The sequence below is a fragment of the Scyliorhinus torazame genome, chromosome 6 (genome assembly GCF_047496885.1).
Source record: "Scyliorhinus torazame isolate Kashiwa2021f chromosome 6, sScyTor2.1, whole genome shotgun sequence".
NCBI classification, from domain to species: Eukaryota; Metazoa; Chordata; class Chondrichthyes; order Carcharhiniformes; family Scyliorhinidae; genus Scyliorhinus; species Scyliorhinus torazame.
Window position 1 is genome coordinate 37,032,536 of NC_092712.1, and position 22,201 is coordinate 37,054,736.

Below are 22,201 nucleotides of genomic sequence, written 5' to 3' on the forward strand. Positions count from 1 at the left end.
CAAAGCTGCCCCTTCCCTTTGAAAGTACTTTGTTGGCTGTGAGTTGCTTTGCGATTTTCTGGGGTTTTGAAAGGCGCGATACAAATTCGAATCATTATTTTTGATCTTTAACGATTATCATAGATTATCATGAAATTTACAGTGCAGAAGGAGGCCATTCGGCCCATCAAGTCTGCACCGGCTCTTGGAAAGAGCACCCTACCCAAGGTCAACACCTCCACCCTATCCCCATAACCCAGTAACCCCACCCAACACGAAGGGCAATTTTGGACACTAAGGGCAATTTAGAATAGCCAATCCACCCAACCTGCACATCTTTGGACTGTGGGAGGAAACCGGAGCACCCGGAGGAAACCCACGCACACACGGGGAGGATGTGCAGACTCCGCACGGACAGTGACCCAAGCCGGAATCGAACTTGGGACCCTGGAGCTGTGAAGCAATTGTGCTATCCACAATGCTACCGTGCTGCCCATAAAGATGAATGCTACTGCAGAAGTACTTTCAAAACAAGCCTGAATTCATTCTAATAACTTGTCTGGGACCTAGAAACGGAGTGAAATACTCTCAAATGGAAACATTGCTGCACCCTCAAGTTTTCTTGACTCAACGCCGCACTTTTTAAAAGATTGTTAAAAAAGGCTCGTTTAAACTCAACTTTTGAAATCGTGCCCTACCTACGCAACTCTGGGTCATTAATGTTGATCAAGAGAAGAAGGGGTCCTAATAATGATGAACCCCGCTATATACATTCCTCCAGTCTGAAAAAGAACCATTCCCCACTATTTCCAGCAATTCAGTCAACTTCCTGTCGATGCTGACCCTGTCCCACTTATTCCATGACTTCAACTTTGTTGACCAGTCAATTATTTGGGATTTTATCAAACACCCATTGGAAGTCCATGCACATCACATCAAGAACATTACCCTCATCAACCCTCTCTCTTATCTCATTGAAAAATGCAATCAAATGAGTTAAATATGAATGAACAAATCCCATAACAAATTCATGCTGGCTTTCCTCAAGTAATGATAATAATAATCGCTTATTGTCACAAGTAGGCTTCAATGAAGTTACTGTGAAAAGCCCCTAGTCGCCACATTCCGGCGCCTGTTCAGGGAGGCTGATACGGGAATTGAACCCGCGCTGCTTGCATTGTTCTCCATTACAAGTCAGCTGTTTAGCCCACTGTGCGAAACCAGCCCTTTGTTTACTCCACATGTGTCTAAGTAACTGTTATCCCAATTATTGTTTCCATAAGATTTCCTCCCAACGAGGTTAATCTGATTGGCCTGCCGTTGCCTGGGTTATCCTTGCTTCCTTTTAAAACAAGGGTCTAATGCTCTGGCATCACCCATGTACCTGAAGAGAATAGGAAGAACATGGTCAATGCTTCTGCAATTTCTACCCTTACTTCCTGCAACACCCTCATCCGGTGGGAGGTAACTTGTCAATTTAAAGTACAGCTGGGCTTTCCAATTCCAATTCTCTTCCTACACATAGTGGTGCGCAATGCAGGCTTTTCTCTGTTTCCATAGCAAGTTATTTTTGGGACAGGTTGCTAGCCTGTCAACAGGGGCTTATAGCTTGAGTGGCGCCACCCCATATCAAGTGTGGCTGACCTGGTGCCTCTCCCGCTCTTACCACCAGACATTGGCGTGTTTGGAAGGTTTTGCAGGTCGACACACTCAACCGGTTTGACCACGTTATGAATGCACCTTCCTCGGCCATCAAGGAAGTCCTGGGTTGGGAGCCGAACCCCCAGCTTCTGACTCGGAGGCAGGAACGCTACCCATTGCACCATAAGACCTCCGAGGGGCTTTCTAACACCTCCTCTTTAACAGTGATGAATAAGGGAATGTAGCGAGGGAGAGGGTTCAAAATGGTGACCAGGACATTTGTGGACCTGCCGTCCTTCATTTGTTGCTTTGATTTTCTCCGACGATTTTTCTTTTTTACTCGACAGTTCCTGGCCCGCGGATTAATTCGACAAAATGACGCAGAGGCCGAGTCTTCAAACACAGAAAGCTCCATTTGCAAATTTCAACTGCAGCCAAGGTTAAGGCGGCGAAGCGGTTGTTAGGGACGAACAAGGACACTTCGTAGTAGAATCGGACTTCAAATGATTCCCGTCACTGATTTGACATCCACGTACCATTGAATTATTGCTGCCATCTGTGTAGTGGGTGGGTGGTGGGTGGCAGAGCACAGCGGAGGAATCGTCAATGTCCCTTTAAATTGAATGAAATGTTAAGAAATCTGTGCCTTGAGCAGCCAAGTGATCATCTCCCATTCAGTTTCGTCTAACGTGTTGTTCTGAGCTGCTGCACAGTTAGTTCTTCTTTCTATTATCGGCTGCAGATCCACCCCCACATCTTCAGCCAGAAGGAGTTTATAATTGTGATCAGCCGTTCTTTGCTAACGACAGGTTTTGTGCTTTGTGCAGCAGCCCCAGTGATCTTTAGAATTTCTTGTAAAGAAAACAGATAAAAGTTGGAAACACTCGGCATGTTGAAGAGGCATGTTGGATAGGCCAATGGTGCTTAAAAGTTGACAAGACACCGGGACCGTATGAGATCCATCCAAGGCTACTGAGGGAAGTTGAGAGTGGAAATTGTAGAGGCACTAGCCATCATTTCCCAGTCTTCCTTAGACTCCGAGGTGGTCCCAGAGGACTGTGCAGGGATTCAGGAGGAGCATCTGAGTACAGGAGTAGTGAAGTCTTGCTTCAATTGTATAGGAGCTTTGGTTTGACCACACCTGGAGCACTGTGTGCATTTTGGTCCCCTTACCTCAAAAGGTAGTATTGCCATAGAGGGAGTGTGACGAAGGTTCACCAGACTTGTTCCAGGGATTGCAGGACGCTCTTATATAAAGAGGTTGGGCAAACTGGGCTTGTATTTTCTCGAATGTCGAAGAATGAGAGGTCATCTCATTGAATCCTACTATAGTGGCTCGAGACATACTAGAGGCTTCCTGTGGTAAACAAAATTGATGCAAGGCAAAGGCAGTTAGATAACAGGCACGGAACACGATACAACAGGTCTTCATGCTCCACCTCTTGGTCCACACTGCCCTGGGTACGGGACACGATACAACAGGTCTTCATACTCCACCTCTTGGTCCACACTGCCCTGGGTACGGGACACGATACAACAGGTCTTCATACTCCACCTCTTGGTCCACACTGCCCTGGGTCCTGCTCCCAAGACCCCGTGCAAACTCCCCATTGGCCGTGCTTCATGCGCTCCTGCACGATTGGCCCCGAGCCAGTCACATGGTCTGTGGTGCCTGCCCCTTTAATGGGGCCACACTACCACATCCTGCCTCCCTTAAGTCCCTTAACACACGACCCAAAACTATGTACAAAAGTTACGATGGTTAACAGGGACAATCAAGGCAAGAGAGTCCATCAAAAGATCAATGGGTCTGGAGACCACCGGGCCTCCTAGACATGACGTTCGTGGCCCAGCCACAGGCTCGGCATTTCTTGGGCAATCGAGTGGTCCACAGTCAGTTCCACCTCAGGAGGGACCACATTGATGGCAGGTGAACAAGGCTTACCAGCCTCGACAGGCACAGCAGGTTGAACAGAACTGGGAATCTCTGGCTCCCCTTGGCCAGGCTTAGTTACAAGAGTGTTTCCAATACTCGCTGGACCTGTCGACTCTACATCAGGGGCCACCTCTCCTTGACTTCTCAGGTGGACCGAGTGCTTTCTGAAGGTCTTCCCATTAACAGCGACCACATAAGACACCGACTCTGACTGGGCCACAACCCGCCCTTCTAACCAAGGCCAACTCAGCAGCAAACCTTCAGACCAAAACCTGGGTCTCGGACCCGGAACTACCTGTCACCCCTCTGCTCTGACCCGCTGGCTCTTCTGGGAGGCCCAATGTGCCTCTACCCTCCCTGACAAGTTTGGAAATACAAGATCCAATCAGTTTCCCAATCGACGGTCCATGAGCAGCTCAGCTGGTGTTGACCCCTGTGGTTGAATGAGGGGCTGGGTTGTGCAACAGAAAATTAGCCCACCTCTTGTGAAATGTTTTTTCGGATTGCTTTTTTATGGCATCCTTGAAAGTTTGAACGGCCTCTCAGCCAGACCATCTGACCCTGGGTGGCAGGGAGCTATCCTCGGCTGCCATATGCCATTTGCTGTCACATAATGCTGGAAATCACCGATGAAATGGGTGCCATTGTCTGAAACAATTTACTCAGGAAGCCCATCAATGGCAAACACTCATCACAGGGCATCTCCCATGGCCGCCAAGGTAGTGGTCCCATCCCGTCAACTGTCAGCCACTTCAAGTAGGCATCCACCCGCACCAAAATCATCTTGCCCAGGAACGGGCACACATAATCAACGTGGACCTTGGTGAGAGATTGCAGAGCTCTGAGGTGCAGAGGGATCTGGGTGTGCTAGTGCATCAATCACAAATTCAAAGGGGTATAGCTCAGTGGCAGAGCATTTGACTGCTGATCAAGAGGACACTGGTTCAAATCCGAGTGCCCCCTTGGTAACATTTTATGGGCAGCACGGAAGCACAGTGGTTAGCACTGCTGTTCACAGCACCAGGGTCCCAGGTTCGATTCCCGGCTTGGGCCACTGTCTGTGCGGAGTCTGCACGTTCACCCCGTGTCTGCGTGGGTTTCCTCCGGGTGCTCCGGTTTCCTCCCACAAGCCCCGAAAGATGTGTTTGTTAAGTGAATTGGACATTCTGAATTCTCCCTCCGTGTACCCGAACAGGCGTCGGAGTGTGGCGACTCGGGGATTTTCACAGTAACTTCATTGCAGTGTTAATGTAAGCCTACTTGTGACAATAAAGGTTATTATTACAAATGGCAAGTATACAGGTACAGCAAGTAATTCGGAAAGGTAATGGACTCTAGAGTACTGTGCACAGTGATGGTCTTATTTAAGAAAGTATGTAAATGCATTGGAAGCAGTTCAGCGAAGGTTTGCTCGACTAATACTTGGAATGGGGGGGTTGTCTTATGAGGAATGGTTGGACAGGCTAGGTTTGTATCGCTGGAGTTTAGAAGAGTGAGAGACAACTTGATGGAAACATATCGGGCGGGATTCTCCGCGAACCGGCAGGGCGAGCCACTCCGGCGACGAGGAGTGGCGTGAACCACTCCGGCCTCGGCCGCCCGGACGGTGCGGAATCCTCCACGCCTTCAGGGACTAGGCCGGCGCCGGAGTATTTGGCAGCCGGCGGGGGTGGGATTCGCGCCGCCCCCCCCCGGCGATTGTGCGACCCAGCGGGGGTCGGAGAATCCCGCCCATCAGATCCTGAGATGTCATGTCAGGGTGGATGTGGAGACGATGCTTCCTCTTGTGGCAGAATCTAGAACGAGGCATCACTGTTTAGAAATAAGGGGTCGTTCATTTAAGACACTTGTGAGGAGAATGTTTACTCTCTCAGAGAGTGTAAGTCTTTGGAACTCTCCTGCTCAAAACGTGGTGGAAGCAGAATCTTTCAATATTTTAAAGGAGGAGGAGGATAGATTCTTGATTAACAAGGGTGTGAAAAGTTATCAGTGATAGGTGGGAATGTGGGATTGAGGTTACTATCACATCAGCCATGATATTATTGAACAGCGGAGCAGGCTCGAGGGGCCGAGTGGCCTACTCCTGCTCCTAATTTGTACATTAAAAAAAAACACTGCTTTAAAACTCACCTGGGCAATGCACCTGCTGGCTCAAACAGAGGAAGCAGCACCTGTCAATTCCTGGAAAAAGAAAGCCAGTCATCTATTTAAACCCCCTCAGATCTTTGATCTGCAAACTATTCATTCAGTTCTCTTTAATATTGATTTTACTAGGCCGAGATTGACAGCTTCAACAACCCCCCAGCCCAGCATTGTTCCATTCATCTTCCTTCACCTTGAGTGGCTTTGAAGTAGTCAGCTCCTGGTGCACATCAAATAGTGTTAAATAGTGCTTTCTGTTAGTTTCACTGCTGCCTATGATTCAATATCCAGATTCTATGATTCCACTTCAAAGTCACTCAAGCATGAAGGGAGATTAATGTTCTCTTTCCAGGAATTGACAGGTGCTGCTCCTCTGCCTGAGCCAGCAGGTGTATTGTCCAGGTGATTTTAAAGCAGTGATTCCCCCCCCCGCCCCCCCCCCCCCCCCGCCTCTGTCTGAACTGCTGTCTAGCTTCCAGACTGGGGGTCGCCATTCCGGGGGGATTCCAGACAGGGGTCTCTCTTCTGGGGGATTCCAAGCATGGGTCTCCTGGGGGGGGGTCGGGTCTCTTTAATAGGGAGGTCTCTGGTGGGGGTGGTGATCGGTTCACCCCCCCCATACTCGGGGGAGGAGGGTGGTGACCGAGAAAGTCCTGAGGGGGGGTGCATAATTGTGATGTGGGGGGGTGCATAATTGTGATGTGGGGGTGGCCAGCCACGAGACCTTGCTACTGGGATGCCTGCTCAATATGGATTAGATTAGATTTGTTTATTGTCACGTGTACTGTGGTACAGTACAAAGTATTGTCCTGCGAGCAGATCAAACAGATCATTTAGTACATGAAAAGAAAAGAAAAAGAAAATACATAATAGGGCAGCACAAATGGCGGCCTGATAGTGGGATTCCCTCGGGAATCCCTCACAATCCTTACCATGAAAACATTTACATGGCTAATGATTGGGAAGCACTCCCAGCGTGAGCGCAAACCAGGTGCAATTCAGCTCCAGCGGCAAAACAACGGAGAATCCTGTCCACTGTCTCCTTGAAGAACAAAAAGAAATTGCAGCCAATTCGGAAAAACTCCAGGAGGTTCCTCTCCAACTCCCCGAAGTATCATGTGAGCTTCAGGAGACCCCAGTTGTTCAGAGTGCTGTTATGTGTCCAAGTTTACAGAACCCCAAAGTGTTTCATGGAGTTCAACCGACCCACAACTTTTAATAGATTGTGGTGTGGGAAGCACACGACGTACTCTCCAGGTGCGATACAGCAGAAATGGACAAGTGGTTTTTCAAACAAAACAATGTTTATTCTATGAACTCAAGTTAACCCTTTTAAAACAAACATTAAATATCTTAACACCCATTACTTCAAAGATAACCCCAAAAGACTACAACACTAAATAATCTATGATCTATGAATCCTCCAAACTGTTCCTTTAAACATCCAAAAGACTTCAAACCTTCAAAAATAGGAGTACATTAGGTTACATTCAATATATTTATAGTCTTTGGATTGCAGAAATCAACAGACTAGCTCTGCGTTTCTTCCTGCAGCTCACAGCAAAACACGCAGACACTCCCAGCTGCCTTCTCAAACTGAAACTCAAAAAGCAGAAGTGAGCTCAGCTCCCCCCCCCACCCCCACTCTGACATCACTTCAGTAATATGATCAGCTCCATTTCTTAAAGGAACATTGCTTAACCATCCATTTTTTATAGGTACTCTCACATGACACCTCCCCCCAAGAAAAAAAATAAACGATCAACTTCAAGATGGTTTCATTTTTCACCTTTGCACCATCAATTAAGAACTGCACACAGTAAAAACACTTTACCGGTTCAAAAAAAAACAACTCCCGCAAACAGGTATAATAATATAGTCCATTTTTTTTCGTTCTTCTTCCTCCATCCGAAATCCTTCTCGATTGACAGTCCCTTTGAACAAGAAAGTCTCTGCACGATCCATCCATTCCTCTACGCCTTGGCATTTCTCTTTAAAGTTAGATACTTCAGTTCAATCTGATCACAGAGTCTCTTGCAATTCTGCAATACAGGAGCATCGGTTACCACAGCTTTCAGGCAGTCAAATGCATGTTGAAACTCCGCTGTCCATTAAAAACATTTTTTTAAACGTTTCTTCAGCAAGTCCATCAGTGGAGCAATCACGCTACAAAACCCTTGCCCAAATGTTTGATCAAATCCACTCATGCCAAGAAAGCAAATTATTTCCCGTCGTAACGAGGGTATCGGAAACTCCCCAATAACATTCGTTTTCACATCCCGTGGGGCCAATCGACCCTGTCTGATTGTATGGCCAAGGAAAGTGACTTGGGCTTTTCCAAATTCACTTTTGGCTAGGTTTATCACCAAACCCGCCTCCTGAAGTCGATCGAATAACTCCATAAGATGTTCTAAATGTTCTTTCCATGTCTGGCTGAAAACTACCAGATCGTCGATATATACCGCACAGGTAATCCTGAAACAACTGTATTAGTTAACCGTTGAAATGTGGCTGGGGCGTTTTTCATTCCAAATGGCACAACCTTGAATTGGTATATACCATCTGGAGTCACAAAAGCTGAAATCTCCTTTGCCCTTTCGGATAAAGGTACCTGCCAGTAACCTTCAAGTAAATCTAATTTGGAAATAAAAGCGGATTGTGCCACTTTCTCAATGCAATCCTCCAAACGTGGGATAGGATAAGAGTCCGTTCTTGTAACTGCATTCACTTTTCTATAGTCCACACACAACCGTTGGGTACCGTCTGGTTTAGGTACCATCACTATGAGTGAGCTCCATTGGCTGCAACCCACTTCAATTATGTCATTTTTAAGCATACTCTCAATCTCTCTGTTAACCTGTGCCAATTTTAAAGGATTAAGTCTATATGGATGCTGTTTGATAGGAACAGCATTTCCCACATCTACATCATGTATAGCCATTTTAGTACTTCCCAATTTATCTCTACAAACTTGCCCATGTGATATCAATAACACTTTCAGGTCAGTTCGTTTTTCCTCTGGAAGGTAACTGAACAATTCATCCAAATTTTTAAGAACATCCTCATTTTCCAATTTAATTTGAGGTATGTCAAATTCACAGTCATCTGGATTTGGTTCGTCTCTTTGAGTTAGAATCATTAAAACCTCCTTTTTCTCTCCTTCCCTTTCAACGTACCTTTTAAGCATATTCACATGACACACTCGGCGAGTCTTCCTTCTATCTGGTGTTTTTACCACATAATTCACTTCACTTAATTTCCTTTCAATCTGATACGGTCCACAAAACCTAGCTTTTAAAGGCTCCCCTACCACTGGTAACAACACTAAAACTTTATCTCCACTGGTAAAACTACGAACGTTGGATTTCTTGTCCGCTACCCGTTTCATCACATTTTGTGCAACTTTCAAATGTTGTCTCGCCAATTCACCTGCTCTATTTAATCGTTCCCTAAAATTTGACATGCAATCCAATAGTATAATTTCCGATTTCTCTCCCACCAATTTTTCTTCAATCAATTTAAGTGGTCCTCTTACCTCATGACCAAAAATTAGTTCTAAAGGACTAAATTTGGTTGACTCATTAGGTGCATCCCTAATTGCAAACAATACAAATGGAATTCCTTTATCGCAATCCTCTGGATAATCTTGACAATAAGCCCTCAACATTGTCTTTAATGTCTGATGCCACCTTTCTAATGCTCCCTGCAATTCTGGATGGTTCACAGTTGATTTAAATTGTTTTATTCCTAAGCTATCCATAACTTCTTTGAATAACTTTGAGGTAAAATTTGATCCTTGATCCGATTGAATTTCTGTGGATAGTCCATATCTAGTGAACAATTTAAGTAACTACTCCACAATCTTTTTAGATAATATTACGTACTGGAATGGCCTCTGGAAATCTAGTAGACACATCGACTATAGTCAAAAGATATTGATTCCCACTTTTTGTTTTAGGAAGCAGTCCTCCACAATCAATTAGGACCCTTGTAAAAGGTTCCTCAAATGCTGGAATGGGTATTAAGGGCGCTGGTTTTATCACTGCTTGAGGTTTCCCTATCACTTGACATGTGTGACGTGATTGACAAAATTTAACTACATCTTTATGTAGTCCAGGCCAATAAAAATGTTTCTGGATTTTAGCTTGAGTTTTCCTTATCCCCAAATGATCTCCCACTGGTACCTCATGTGCCACTCGCAACACCTCCTTTCTATACCCTACTGACAATACTACTTGTTGAACTTCTGCCCACTTTTCATCCGCCTGCATATGTACAGGTCTCCATTTTCTCACCAAGACATCACTTTTACGGTAATAACACTCTGGTATACACTCAAATTCCTCTTCCGTATATGCTTTCTGATATATCCATTTTATTTCTACATCTTTCTGTTGTAACTCCGCCAATTTTCCTGAACTAAAAATATCCGCCTCATCCTCCACCTGTTCTTGCTCTTTTTCAACTATTTGATCAAAAATCGATTCTGATAATTGCAGTTCAACTTTATCTTCACTCTTTGATTTCTCCTCTTGTCTTAACCCGTGACTTTGCGACCTTGTTACTACACAATCCGGAAAAATCCTAGGATATTCGTCCTTCAACTCTTCAGTTGACTGATTTTCCACTGGCTTATCAACCACAGAAGGTATCACTCCCACCTGTGATCCAGCTGTATCATTACCCAAGATAAACTGTATTCCTGGACAAGATAGTTTATCTATTACTCCTACTACCACTTCACCACTCTTCACTGGACTTTACAACCTTACCTTATATAATGGAACGCTACTCCTCTCAGCCTGAATTCCACATATCAGCACCTTTTCTGGCAACATTCTTCCCAAACTACATAATTCCTCATCTCTTACCATTAAAGATTGACTAGCTCCTGTATCTCTTAAAATTGTGACTTCTTTATCTGCTCCTCCTGATACACATGAGTAACTTTACCCACACAAGTAAATTCTTTAAAGACATCTGGCACCTTCTTAACAATTACTTTTTGAACAGGCTGTACAATCGTTTGCACCTCCTTTGCTTCCCTTGGGCTTTCCTTTACCACTCTAACAAACCCCACTGTCTTATCCTGTTTTACCACATCAGCCTTCCCAGTGCTTTTCTTCAACCACCAACACTGTGACTTTACATGGCCTAGTTTATTACAGTGAAAACATTTGAAACTTTTCATTTCTCTTCCACCCTCCTGGATTTCTTTTTTAATCTGAGGTACACTCTCCTTATTATCTCCCATCAGATCACCTTTACCACTTGAGTATTTCTCATGTCCCCAGTTTCTATCCCGCAACGGCTGAAACTGATGTCGGAAACCAAGCCTTGATTTATGAACTAATTCACAATCATCTGCCATTTCTGCTGCTAATCTCGCAGTTTTAACCCTCTGCTCTTCCACATGAGTTCTCACTACATCAGGAATTGAATTTTTAAACTCCTCCAAAAGTACCATTTCTCTGAGAGCTTCATACGTTTGGTCTATTTTCAAAGCCCTTATCCACCTATCAAAATTACTCTGTTTGAGCCTTTCAAACTCTATGTATGTTTGACCAAATTCTTTCCTTAAATTTCTAAACCTTTGTCTGTAAGCTTCAGGCACTAGCTCATATGCACTTAAGATGGATTTTTCCACCTCCTCATACGTTTCAGATACCCCCTCCGGTAGTGATGCAAACACTTCACTAGCTCTACCTACCAGCTTTGTTTGAATCAGTAATACCCACATGTCCTGTGGCCATTTGATTTGTTTAGCTACCTGCTCAAATGAAATGAAAAAGGCTTCTACCTCCTTCTCGTCAAACCTTGGCAATGCTTGGACATATTTAAATAGATCCCCACCACGTCTTCGACTATGACGCTCTGTCTCACTATCCTCATCAATCGCATCCAACTGTATGTTTCCCTTTGAGTCTGCCAATTTTAACTGATTTTCATGTTTCATAGCCATTTTATGAAGTTCAAATTCTCTCTCTTTTTCCCTTTCCTCTCTATCTCTTTCTTTGTTTCTTTCTTCTCTCTCCTTTTCTTTTTCCTCTCTATCTCTATCTCTTTCTTTGTTTCTTTCTTCTCTCTCCTTTTCTTTCTCTCTCATTGCATATACAAGCTGCTTTAATTCTTTTTCATGTTCAAATTGCCTGATCTGCAACTGGAGCTTTGCCGTTTCTAATGAGTCAGAATGTATCTCGGGCAAATTTAAATGCTCGGCTACCGCGGTAAGTACCTCATCTTTTTGCATTTTGCCAGGCAATGTTAACTGCAATGCTTTTGCCAAATCTAACAGTCTGCTTTTAGTCTCTGTCCGTAAGGTATTGCATGTTCACCCCCAAAAACTCCTGAGCCTCTAAAAGAGCCATTGTCCACAACACACGCCACACTTAAACTAAAATACCACACCTGAAAAGCAACCACAATATGCTCACCCCTCACTGTCTTTAAGTTTGTTAAGCCAATCCAATCGATAGACTTTTATCCCAGACGGGCCCCCAATTGTTATGGGTACGGGTTTACAGAACACCAAAGTGTTTCATGGAGTTCAACCGACCCACAACTTTTAATAGATTGTGGTGTGGGAAGCACACGGCGTACTCTCCAGTTGTGATACAGCAGAAATGGGCAAGTGGTTTTTAAAACAAAACAATGTTTATTCTATGAACTCAAGTTAACCCTTTTAAAACAAACATTGAATATCTTAACACCCATTACTTCAAAGATAACCCCAAAAGACTGCAACATTAAATAATCCTCCAAACTGTTCCTTTAAACATCCAAAAGACTTAAAACTTTCAAAAATAGGAGCACATTAGGTTACATTAAATATAGTTATAGTCTTTGAACAAAGAACAACGAAATGTACAGCACAGGAACAGGCCCTTCGGCCCTCCAAGCCATTGCCGACCATGTTGCCCGACTAAACTGCAATCTTCTACACTTCCTGGGTCCGTATCCCTCTATTCCCATCCTATTCATGTATTTGTCAAGATGCCCCTTAAATGTCACTATCGTCCCTGCTTCCACCACCTCCTCCGGTAGCGAGTTCCAGGCACCCACTACACTCTGTGTAAAAAACTTGCCTCATACATCTACTCTAAACCTTGCCCCTCTCACCTTAAACCTATGCCCCCTAGTAATTGACCCCTCTACCCTGGGGAAAAGCCTCTGACTATCCACTCTGTCTATGCCCCTCATAATTTTGTAGACCTCTATCAGGTCGCCCCTCAACCTCTGTCGTTCCAGTGAGAACAAACCGAGTTTATTCAACCGCTCCTCATAGCTAATGCCCTCCAGACCAGGCAACATTTTGGTAAATCTCTTCTGCACCCTCTCTAAAGCCTCCACATCCTTCTGGTAGTGTGGCGACCAGAATTGAACACTATACCCCAAGTGTGGCCTAACTAAAGTTCTATACAGCTGCAACATGACTTGCCAATTCATATACTCAATGTCCCGGCCAATGAAGGCAAGCATGCCGTATGCCTTCTTGACTACCTTCTCCACCTGTGTTGCCCCCTTCAGTGACCTGTGGACCTGTAGACCTAGATCTCTCTGACTTTCAATACTCTTGAGGGTTCTACCATTCACTGTAGATTCCCTACCTGCATTAGACCTTCCAAAATGCACTACCTCACATTTGTCCGGATTAAACTCCATCTGCCATCTTTCCGCCCAAGTCTCCAAACAATCTAAATCCTGCTGTATCCTCTGACAGTCCTCATCGCTATCCGCAATTCCACCAACCTTTGTGTCGTCTGCAAACTTACTAATCAGACCAGTTACATTTTCCTCCAAATCATTTATATATACTACAAACAGCAAAGGTCCCAGCACTGATCCCTGTGGAACACCACTAGTCACAGCCCTCCAATTAGAAAAGCATCCTTCCATTGCTACTCACTGCCTTCTATGACCCAGCCAGTTCTGTATCCACCTTGCCAGTTCACCCCTGATCCCGTGTGACTTCACCTTTTGTACTAGTCTACCATGACGGACCTTGTCAAAGGCCTCACTGAAGTCCATATAGACAACAACCACTGCCCTACCTGCATCATTCATCTTTGTGACCTCCTCGAAAAACTCTATCAAGTTAGTGAGACACGACCTCCCCTTCACAAAACCATGCTGCCTCTCACTAATATGTCCATTTGCTTCCAAATGGGAGTAGATCCTGTCTCGAAGAATTCTCTCCAGTAATTTCCCTACCACTGAAGTAAGGCTCACCGGCCTGTAGTTCCCTGGATTATCCTTGCTACCCTTCTTAAACAGAGGAACAACATTGGCTATTCTCCAGTCCTCCGAGACATCACCTGAAGACAGTGAGGATCCAAAGATTTCTGTTAAAGCCTCAGCAATTTCCTCTCCAGCCTGCTTCTGTATTCTGGGGTAGATCCCATCAGGCCCTGGGGACTTATCTACATTAATATTTTTTAAGACGCCCAACACCTCGTCTTTTTGGATCTCACTGTGACCCAGGCTATCTAAACACCCTTCTCCAGACTCAACATCTACCAATTCCTTCTCTTTGGTGAATACTGATGCAAAGTATTCATTTAGTACCTCGCCCATTTCCTCTGGCTCCACACATTGATTCCCTTGCCTATCCTTCAGTGGGCCAACCCTTTCCCTGGCTACCCTCTTGCTTTTTATGTACGTGTAAAAAGCCTTGGGATTTTCCTTAACCCTATTTGCCAATGACTTTCCGTGACCCCTTCTAGCCCTCCTGACTCCTTGACTCCTTTGGATTGCAGACATCAACAGACCAGCTCTGTGTTTCTTCCTGCAGCTCTCAGCAAAACACACAGACACTCCCAGCTGCCTTCTCAAACTGAAACTCAAAAAGCAGAAGTGAGCTCAGCTCACCCCACCCTCTGACATCACTTCAGTAATATGATCAGCTCCATTTCTTAAAGGTACATTGCTTAAACATCCATTTCTTAAAGGTACTCTCACATGACAGTGCATAATGATTGAATTGACCAACCATTTATGCCTTGCCCTTTTCTCTCAGGCTGTCTTCCAATGGACTGAGTCACCATCATCCTCTTCACATCCCATAGGCATTTTGCTCCAATGGGCACCGACTGTATGAAAGTAAATTGTTCCTGCCTTTAGAACTTCACCTATGGATATTCCAGATATGATCTTGAATGTCATTATTCCCGTCCGTTTCAGATAACCTATCTCATTATCCCGTCATATCCAACCCCTTGCAAAGTAATCTCAATCAGATTTACATGTATCTTTGAGTGGAATCTCGAGCTCTCGCTGGTGGTGAACATGGAAGTGGGAAACTTAGGCAGGATGGTGGCGTACCAGAATCCCCGCTGCCTTCCAACCTCCACCAGAATTAAGTTCTGGGCAAGAAGGCCCATGGGCGACCTTCCGTCCTGCCACCTATTAAGTCCCTTAAGTGGGAAATTGATGAGCACTTTGGGGTCTCATCCTCCCGCTGCTGGTATTAACCCAGCCGCAGGTGGGCCTGTTGCTAGGCAGCGTGCATGGCAGCTAAAACCGTGCGGCCAGCTTGTCACCTCCTGAAGGTGTCGCTCAATCAAAGGCAGTCAGTGCCTTTATCGGGATACTGGGAAGGTGGGGGTCACTTTCCTCGGCATCATCAGAGCCTTGATTTTTTTTTATTTGGCTAAACCCGCACACAGAGAAAAATAATAATAATCGTTATTATTCTCACAAGTAGGCGTATATTAACACTGCAATGACATTACTGCGAAAATACAGGTAAGGGCAGAAACTGCTCTCTGCACTATTCCCACAATGGTCACCAGCTGGTGCAAGTTCTGTATTGGCTCATGAGTCTGAAGGGGCAGATATTATCTCCAATTAGCACACAATCTCTTTCACTGATAAATGGAACCAATGGTTCCTATCCCCTAGTCCAATATTGGCTGCCATTCATTTCTTAAGAGAGTCTATGGGTGTGATTTAATGGAAATGAAACAATGTCCCATTTGGGGTGTGTTTAGTGGGGTGTTTCCTGGCACTTAGAGCGCTGACAACGACCCTGCTATTAAATGGGACTCTGGACTTCCGGTGGCGGCTATGAGGGAGTGAGTCGCACATTCGGTGACTCTCACGCCGGCTGGCTTTTTGGACCTGGTTTCCTGACTTTTCACAACTTTTGAGCGCTAGAAAAGACGGGCACAAAGTTGCTGATTGAAGCGTGCGGAGCTGTGTGGAAACAAAGAAGAGCAGAAAGCAGCGAAAGCAGAAAAATAAGGGGCAGAGACAAAGTGGTGTGGGAGCTGACCCGGGACCAAAGATGGCTGACCGGACCGCGGGCCAGACAGTCCAATCAGCGCTGGACAATATGCTGCAGGTCATACAAGGAAGTTTTGAAGACATGAAGCGGGATAACTTAGAACCGCTGCAGAAAGCGGTGGAGCAAGTGAACCAAAGGCTAGAGGCCCAGGGCAAAAAGGTCAAGGAGCTGGAGCAAGCGGTGGAGGAACAGGCGGACACACAAACGATCACTGCAATAGAGATGGATGGGTTGAAGGAGCGACAGAGAAGGCTGTTTGACAGACTTGAAGACCTGGAAAACAGAGCCCGCAGACAGAATTTGAGAGTTATTGGCCTCCCAGAGGGGGCCGAAGGTGCAGACGCCACAACATTTGTGGCAGACCTGTTGCAGCAGCTGATGGGGGCTAACTCCTTTCCGCGACCGCTGGAGCTGGATGGAGCACACAGGGTGCAGGTGTGGCAGTCGCGACCGGGGGCCCCCAGGTGGGTCAGGATCCACAGGTTCACAGGCAAGGAGCGGGTCCTTCAGTGGGCAAAGAGTACGAAGAGCTGTACATGGAACAACAATGTCCTGTGCATTTACCAAGACCTAAGTCAGGAGGTGGCCAGGCGGCGAGCAGCCTTTCAAAGAATTAAAGAGATTTTGTTCAAAAAGCACGTGAACTTCGGACTGCTTTTCCCGGCGGGGCTGTGGGTCACGCAGCAGAGTCAGCATTACTACTTTATGGACCCCGATGAGGCGATGGAGTTCGCAAAGGATCAGGGACTGGTGTCGAACTCAGGGCCCACGGACCAAAGCCAGAGTCTGAGTATTGTTGTCTGTGGGACTTCTAGTTTTCTTGGGTTGACTTTATATTTTTTGTTGCTTCACAGGTGCTTTGTAGTTTCTGTTTTCCGTTTTCGCTGCCTATGGGTACAATGGGCGAGGGGGGGGTGCGAGTGCGGGTGTGCGGTGCGGGGGTGCAAGTGCGGGGGTGCGGTGCGGGGGGAGGGGGTGTTGCGGGGGGGAGGGGGTGTTGCGGGGGGGGGACCCCCTCTCTCTTTTGGGTTGTCTTTTTGCTTTTTCTTTGTATTTTTCTCATTTTGGATCTTCCAACGGAACAGAAATTGCCAGGAAGCAATGGGGGTTAAAGGTATTGGATGTAGGGGGGTGACGCGGGTACTGTGTTGCTGTGTTTTTATTATTAATGCGCAGAAAGGGGTGATCGGTATCACTCATCTATTTACACAACTGGAACAGCATTACAGCTGGAGCGGGCTCGGGTCTTTGTTTGATTGCCCTTGTTTATTGTTTGAGCTCCCTTACTGCAGGGAGACTGCTCGAGCAGGACACATCAGGGGGATGGGTGTGGATGGGCGGGGGGATGAGCTCGGGGGGACAATGGGAGCGAGACAAGTAGGCGACGGAGGGATGAGTCACCGGGCTAGCGGGAGGCTAGTCAAGGGAGACAGGTGGGGGGGATGCATCCAGCCAGTACATGGCAGGGGTCGGGTTACAGAGGGGTGTTGTTGCTAGGGGGTGGGGGGGGGGGGGTTATTTTGCTGACATGGGAGGGATCTAAAGTAGGTAACAGAGTGGAGGTCGGGGGTGGGAGCTGCCAGGAGGTGAACCGGGAGGGGCGCGGCACAAGGGCTGGGGGCGGGCCCAGGAAGGGGGATGGTTGATCGGCGGCGGAGGGGGCAGGTGCCCTCCAACCAGGCTGATCACCTGGAATGTCAGAGGACTGAACGGGCCAGTCAAGAGGGCACGTCTGTTCGCGCATTTGCGGGCTCTAAAGGCGGACGTAATCATGCTGCAGGAGACACATCTGAAAGTGACTGACCAGACCAGACTGAGGAAGGGCTGGATTAGCCAGGTCTTCCACTCGGCTTGGACTCTAAGTCCAGGGGGGGTGGCAATCATGATCAATAAAGGGGTTCAATTTGAGGTGGATGGCACAATTTCAGACGGAGGGGGTAGATTTCTTATGGTCCGGGGTACGCTTGAGGGGGTGAGGGTAGTCCTGGTGAATGTATATGCTCTAAATTGGGATGACACTGACTTCATAAAAAGGGTGCTGGGGAAAATCCCAGACTTAGATTCATGCAAGCTGATCATGGGCGGGGACTTCAACACGGTCCTCGACCCCGGACTAGACAGGTCATGCTCCAGAACGGGGAGGCTCCCAGCGATGGCAAGGGAACTGAGGGGGTTCATGGAGCAGTCGGGGGGGTAGACCCATGGAGAGCCAGACGGCCGACAGGAAGGGAATATTCGTTCTACTCGCATGTTCAGAAAGTATACTCTCGAATCGATTTTTTCATCATGAGCAGGGACTGTGTAGGCGGGGTAAAAAATACGGAGCACTCGGCGATCACCATCTCGGACCATGCCCCACACTGGGTTGACCTGCAGGTCTCAAAGGGAGCTACCAGCGCCCGCAATGGAGGTTGGACGTAGGATTGCTAGCGGAGGAGAGGGTGTGCGAGAGACTGTGGATGTGCATGCAGGACTACCTGCAGGTTAATGACACAGAGGAAGTCTCAGCAGCGACCCTGTGGGAGGCGCTGAAGGCGGTGGTAAGGGGGGGAGCTGATTTCAATTTGGGCCCACAGAGATAGAACGGACAGAGCGGAGATGGACAGACTGGTCAAGGAGATCCACCGGACAGATAGGGAATACGCAGAGGCCCCGAGGGAGGACCTACTTAGAGATAGACGGAGACTGCGGGCCGAGCTGGGAGTGTTGTCCACGAGCAAAGCAGTGGAACAACTCAGGAAGGCAAAGGGTGTGGTATATGAGCATGGGGAGAAAGCTAGTAGAATGTTTGCGCAGCAACTCAGGAGGAAGAGGCTGCCAGAGAAATAGGCAGTGTAGTGACGGTATGGGGAATAGAGTGGATGACCCGTCAGGACTGAACAAGGTGCTTCGGGGGGCTTTACAGCAAGCTCTATACCTCGGAACCTCCTGGGGAGCCGGAGGAGATGAAGCGTTTCTTAGACGGACTGACCTTCCCAAAAGTGGGTAGGGGACTGGTACACAGACTGGGGGCCCCGATCAGAGCTGAGGAAGTACTGGGGGGGCTTGAAAGCCATGTAGTCGGGTAATTCCCTGGGGCCGGATGGATACCCTGTGGACAACGGCTTCACAGTGCCAGAGTCCCAGGTTCGATTCCCCGCTGGGTCACTGTCTGTGCGGAGTCTGCACGTCCTCCCCGTGTGTGCGTGGGTTTCCTCCAGGTGCTCCGATTTCCTCCCACAGTCCAAAGACGTGCAGGTTAGGTGGATTGGCCATGATAAATTGCCCTTAGTGACCATAAAAGGTTAGGTGGGGTTATTGGGTTACGGGGATAGGATGGAAGTGAGGGCTTAACTGGTTCGGTGCAGACTCGATGGGCCGAATGGCCTCCTTCTGCACTGTAAGTTCTATGTTCTATGTTAAAAAGATCTCGGAGATAGTGGGGCCGATGCTGACTAGGGTATTTAACGAGGCGAGGGACAGGGGGACGCTACCCCCGACAATGTCACAAGCTGCCATTTCGCTGATATTAAAACGGGATAAAGACCCGGAATCGTGTGGGTCATACAGACCAATCTCCCTGATCAACGTCGACGCCAAGCTCCTGGCTAAGGTCTTGCCGCTTGAATTGAGGACTGTGTCCCGGAGGTGATCGGGGAAGACTAAACAGGGTTTGTGAAAGGCAGACAGCTGGTAGCCAACTTGAGAAGACTACGCAATGTGATCATGATGCCCCGGAGGGCAGAGAGGTAGAGGCAGTGGTGGCAATGGATGCCGAGAAGGCCTTTAACCGGGTGGAGTGGGACTATTTGTGGGAGGTACTTGGACGGTTTGGGTTTGGGGAGAGCTTTGCTGACTGGGTTAGACTATTGTACCAGCCCCAAAAGCTAGCCTGAGGATGAATAGAACAACATCAGAGTACTTTAGACTACACTGGGGGACCAGACAGGGATGCCCACTCTCCCCGTTGCTGTTTGCACTGGCCATAGAGCCGCTGGCGATTGCCCTGAGAGCTGCGAGGGGGTGGAAGGGAATGATTAGGGGAGGGGTGGAACACAGGGTATCGCTGTACGCGGACGACCTGCTCCTGTACGTATCAGACCCGCTGGCTGGGATGGGCAGGTTTTCAGGGTACAAACTGAATATGGCTAAGAGTGAGATGTTTGTAGTGCAGGCGAGGGGCCAGGAGAACAGGTTGAAGGATTTAGGATGGTCGGGGAAAGTTTCCGATACTTAGGGATACAGGTGGCGCGAGACTGAGGCAGGCTGCATAAGCTAAATTTAACTAGAGTGGTGGAACAAATGAAGAGCGAGTTTAGGAGGTGGGATGCACTCCCGCTATCACTTGCGGGGAGAGTGCGGACGGGAAAGATGACGATCCCCCCAAGATTCCTGTTTATTTTTTAGTGCCTCCTGATTTTCAACCCGCGGTCCTTCTTCAAAAGGATCAACAAGATTATTATGGGCTTTGTCTGGGCGGGGAAGTCCCCGCAGGTGAAGAAAGCGATGCTTGAGAGGAACCGTTGCGAGGGGGGGCTGGCGCTGCCGAACCTCAGCAACTACTACTGGGCAACCAACATAGCCATGGTAAGGAGTTGGATGGTGGGTACGGAGTCTATTTGGGAGCGAGTGGAGGCGGCTTCGTGCAGGGGCACCAGTTTGGCAGCTCTGGTCACGGCCCCCCTACCGCTCCCGCCGGCCAGGTACTCCACCAGCCCGGTAGTGGTGGCAGCCCTGCGGATCTGGGGCCAGTGGAGGAGGCATGAAGGGGAGGTGGGAGCACGGGCTGGTTTAGCACAAGGCTAAATCGCTGGCTTTGAAAGCAGGCCAGCAGCACGGTTCAATTCCCGTACCAGCCTCCCCGAACAGGTGCCGGAATGTGACGACTAGGGGCTTTTCACAGTAACTTCATTTGAAGCCTATCATAGATTATCATAGAATTTACAGTGCAGAAGGAGGCCATTCGGCCCATCGAGTCTGCACCGGCTCTTGGAAAGAGCACCCTACCCAAGGTCAACACCGCCACCCTATCCCCATAACCCAGTAACCCCACCCAACACTAAGGGCAATTTTGGACACTAAGGGCAATTTATCATGGCCAATCCACCTAACCTGCACATCTTTGGACTGTGGGAGGAAACCGGAGAACCCGGAGGAAACCCACGCACACACGGGGAGGACGTGCAGACTCCGCACAGACGGTGACCCAATCTGGAATCGAACCTGGGACCCTGGAGCTGTGAAGCAATTGTGCTATCCACAAGGCTACCGTGCTGCCCTACTTGTGACAATAAGCGATTTTCATTTTCATTTTTCATCGGTCTGGTCTCCAATATGCGACAACCACCGATTCGCCCCTGGGAGTATGGACGGTGGATTCCGTGCGTGGTGGCGGGTGGGGGTGGGAATAATTGGCGATATGTTCTTGGCGGGGAGCTTCTCGAGCATGAGGGCCTTGGAGGAGAAATTCGGATTAGTCAGAGGGAATGACATTCGGTACTTGCAAGCGCGTGACTTCATACGTAGACAGGTTCCATCCTTCCCACGCCTCCCGCCAAATGGGATCCAGGATAGAGTAGTGTCTAGGGGAGAGGTAGGAGAGAGGAAATTTTCGGATATTTACCGTGAACTTATGAAAGGGGAGGAGTCCCAAACAGAGGAACCGAAGCTCAAGTGGGAGGAGGAACTGGGCGAGGAGATGGAGGAGGGGGTATGGGCGGAAGCCCTGAGTGGGGTAAATTCAACTGCAACATGTGCTAGGCTCAGCCTGATTCAGCTCAAGGTCGTCCACCGGGCCCACAGGACGGTGGCCCGGATGAGTAGATTTTTTGGGGTGGAGGATAAATGCGCTAGGTATGCGCGAGGGACAGCAAATCACGTCCACATGTTCTGGGCATGCCCCAAACTTAGGGGATCCTGGGAGGGATTTGCAGACGTCATGTCCCAGGCACTGAAAACTAGGGTGGTGATGAGTCCAGTGGTGGCAATTTTGGGGGTCTCAGAAGACCCGGGGGTCCACGAGGAGAGGGAGGCCGACGTCTTGGCCTTTGCTTCTCTGGTAGCCCGGCGGCGTATACTGCTGGCATGGAGGGACTCAAAGCCCCCAAAGACCGAAGCATGGCTCTCGGACATGTCGAGCTTTTTAGGGCTGGGAAAAATTAAGTTCGCCATGAGAGGATCTGTATTAGGGTTCGCCCGAAGGTGGCAACGATTCACCAGCTTCTTCGCGGGGAATTAAA

At 47.9% G+C, this 22,201-nt stretch overlaps 1 long non-coding RNA gene and 1 other non-coding gene across 3 annotated transcripts in view; one reads left to right on the top strand and one right to left on the bottom strand.

Moving 5' to 3' along the window:
• Positions 1–4,447: 4,447 nt before the first annotated feature.
• On the top strand, positions 4,448–4,519 carry trnas-gcu (transfer RNA serine (anticodon GCU)). Its single transcript has one exon. It is a non-coding gene; the product is annotated as a tRNA-Ser (tRNA).
• A 2,500-nt stretch (positions 4,520–7,019) lies between these two features.
• LOC140424753 (uncharacterized) overlaps positions 7,020–22,201 on the bottom strand; it is a 29,369-nt gene continuing 14,187 nt past the window's right edge. For both annotated transcript variants that reach the window (XR_011947678.1, XR_011947679.1), the window contains exon 3: positions 7,020–7,740. This is a non-coding gene — a long non-coding RNA (uncharacterized lncRNA). The remainder of the gene's footprint in view (positions 7,741–22,201) is intronic.